The sequence below is a fragment of the Penaeus monodon genome, chromosome 6 (genome assembly GCF_015228065.2).
Source record: "Penaeus monodon isolate SGIC_2016 chromosome 6, NSTDA_Pmon_1, whole genome shotgun sequence".
NCBI lineage: Eukaryota > Metazoa > Arthropoda > Malacostraca > Decapoda > Penaeidae > Penaeus > Penaeus monodon.
Window position 1 is genome coordinate 46,153,815 of NC_051391.1, and position 3,868 is coordinate 46,157,682.

General features: G+C 37.9%; 1 pseudogene; it reads right to left on the reverse strand.

The window, feature by feature from the left end:
• The window catches only part of LOC119574044, a 9,095-nt pseudogene extending 5,227 nt beyond the window's left edge, over window positions 1–3,868 (reverse strand).

A 3,868-nucleotide genomic window follows, 5' to 3' on the forward strand; every position in this document is an offset into this window, starting at 1 on the left:
GAGACCCCTCACAACGATCAGTCCTCTGATCACTTGTAAATATTTGAGGGAATGAACAGTTATCTAAAGCATTTCTTTTCAAAACTTTTCTCAGAGTTAGAAAAAGCACCATACATAAACATTTACAATGAAAGCACATGGCCACACAATGAATGCAATAAACAAATCACTGGTCTTTTATGCACGCTTAATGAGCACATTTGATAACTTAAATCTTTTTTTTTCAAATTATGAAGCTCGCCATAAAACAGTGTTTGGTTACACTATCAATAGCTATTTACTTTGCTGGAAAGCTTTTTTTTTTCCCTATACACAGAGAACAAGTGAACGCCAGGAGCTGGAATCCGAGCACAACGACTAGCCCCCCACAAAACATCATGGCAACACCCACGCAAACCTGCAAATTCTGTGTGCGGCAACATGGCAGGATAGTGTGGTTAACCCTTGTGGGTGTGTGAACGGTGCGTGGGTGCGGTGGGTGGGTGGTGTGGGTGGAATAGTACATGGTTCATCTGGCAAACAACCACCAGCAGCGTCCGGGGGGTAACTCAGTGAGGAGGGGGGAGGTGAGGTGCAGCGTAGTTGCACCCACCCCCCCCAAACCCCCCCCAAAGCATACTCTGCAGCAGCGGCATAATGGAGCAGCATATACAGGAGACTAGCAGATGCATCACTTGCGCATCGTGTGGCGGCATCCCAGCATTTCCTGTTCCTTATCAGCGCATTTGAAGTTGAAAACCTGGCTCCTTGCAGGCATGTGAGAGAGGAGGAACACCCAGCGGTTAGTTGTGCGCAACGGAGACGGAGTGTCCATTCTGGCGTGATGAGGCGTGGTTCCTCCCCTGCAAGATGACCCATTGCCCTCAAATTCTGGCACGGGGCAAAGAAGGTCATGTTAGCAGTACAGTTTTCCACCAGCCACACACACACATACCCTCAAGTAAATTAGTGCATCCTGAATGAAAAACAACCTATACCCCTTAAGTCATGAACTTTAGATTGGAGCAAGAAGCGATTGAAATTTAGTTTTATTATCAAAGTCCATTTCCCTGACTATGTTATAGACTTCATAACATATTGCAATAGAGGAACACTTGCAATCATTAGTATAATTAAATAATCTCAGACATCAGTTGTTAAAAATCTATCCTATGAAGTCTCTTTATAGTGCACTTATCAAGATTGGCTGTTGAGATTCTATACAATGTAAATCATGACCATCTAAAACAGCTCTGCAAATCCACTTTTACTAAACACTCACTGCATTGTCAACATACACAAATTAACATTACAAGTGTTTTGTTTTTTCTTTTTTGTATACACTACCTTCCATACACCTTTTACTATTCTCTAGTAGAAATATTACCCTAAAATTGCCCAGTCCAATGTAGAGTGACCCACTCTAACAATTCAAAGTTTTCTATTCTAACACCTGAAAGAAAGTTGGATATCGTTACATAATACCTATCTTCTCATTTTTTTTTTACTTTTGCTTTCACTTCCCTTTACTTTTTTCATTGTTTTGAGGTGGGCCTAGGAGGGTGCAACTAAAAGAGATCAATTTGGATAAGAAGTCTTACAACTTTTGTTATAGTCTGAAATATTATTGTAGCTTGGGAATAAAAAAACATGATGTTCTCAGAACAGATTAAGCCATCAATAAAGCTTGCATACGAGTTGCATTTATGAAATATTCACACACACATACACACACACACACACTGTTGGAACTTTCAATAACTTTCTCATAATGAGGAACTTAGCATGACATAGATATAGATAAATAGAATCCCCAAATCATTTCAAACCACCTTCATCTACATGAACAAGTATGCATCATTCATCTATGATATAATAGGATCTATCAATCTATATAAAGGATAAACTACAATATAACAGGAGGTTTAAGGACTTCAACGCTAGGTTAAAGTTACAGTAACCTCAACTCTGACTAATATAAGCAATAATCAAAACAGGCAAGAGTACTATACCGCGTTACTGGGTACAGTCGACCCCCGTTATAGTGGCTGCTCTGGGCAGAGGCAAAGGCCACTGTAATGAAATGGCCAGAACAAATGCAATATCAGTGATTGAAATTATGTTAAAAAGGGGTTAATTTGGGCTTCGTTTACCAAGATCAGTGGCCTTTTTAGGATGTGGCCCCTGTACGAGTCGACTGTATTATTCCAGTACAGTGTGTGAGACTATCAAAGACATTCAGGCAATGTGCTCTTAGGAAACTAATCATATACTGTCAACGACAAATAGGATCTTATATCCAAAAAGCAAATACTCCTACAGTATGGTGCGCTACTTGAGTGTGTATATGACCCGCACTGCTATTAGAGTGCAATTCCCAAGAGCATATGATGCCAGTAACACACCAGTCCTCTCTATAGTCATAACTTGTATTATTAACAAATTCCAGCAGATTCAATTATAGACACGAAATGTATACTCAAACAGTGCTAAAAACACTGGATTGGAACATACTGCATTTCTTGCTGGAAGAGTCTCTGTATGTCCCATGATTGATAATGGCAATCTTCCATTTAGCTTCCTTCTTGAGTTCATCTTTCACCATCAGCCTATAATAATTATTACTTTTTAATGAAATGCCACATAATTTCTAAATATAACACACGCAGAAACACCTTCAAAACTGTCAGACTGGTCCAGAACCAACAGTTAAGTAAACGAAAGGAAAAAAGAAAAGAGAAAAGCAAATAAAAATAAAATAAAAACTAGTATATCAGTTATAAATATAAATACATAATATAAAATAATATATTAATATAAAATAATATAAAAACTATTATATATCATATATTATATAACACAGTAACCAACACACACCCACACACACACACACACACTACACACACACACACACACACACACACACACACAACACACACACACACACACACACCACACACACGACACACACACACACACACACACACACACACACACACACACACACACACACACACACACACACACACACACAACACACACACACACAACACATATATAAAACAGTCAAATAACCGATAAATATCTAAACTTACTGATGGGACAAGCAGCTTTCGGATCTCTTCCATTGCCCGCTGAATTTAAGCTTGGCTCTGTTCTCTGGTCTTTCTACAGTAATGAGAACGTGCATTCCCTCATTTAAGTGCTCCCATTTGGGTGTTGCCGCGGTTTCTGCTCCTCCTGTTTTCACAATTCTAAATCATTGCAGTTAATACTCTTGTCAAAAAGGTTCTGAATTTTTGTAAAAATTTATCCTATGGAGATGTCAGTACCAAGGTTTACATGCAATACCACCATGACAAGCACAAAAGCAGACACATCCATTATATTAATCCAAACTTTAATACATTAACAATCTGTCCTCTAGGACATACTGGCAGGAAGTTTTAAGAAATAACAAAACTGTATTTTGTGGTGATAAAACACGACAATGAACAGTACATATATATATATATATATATAATATATATATATATATATATATATATATATATATAGGTATGTTTCATTGTCTGTGTTTTTTGATCACACCAAATACAGTTTTGTATTCTTAAACTTCCCTGCAAGTATGTTATAGATGACAGATTGTTACTGTATTAATTTGGATATATAATGATGTGTCTGCTTTTGTGCTTGGCATTGTGGTATTGCATGTAAACTTGGTAATGCCCCTCATATGATATTTTTTACAAAAATTCAGACCTTTTGACAGAGTATTAACTGCAATTGATTTTAGATTGTGGAAACAGAGCCAGAACCGCGGCAAACCCAACGGGAAGCACTTAAATGAGGAATTGCCTTTCTCATTACTGTAGAAGACACAAGACAT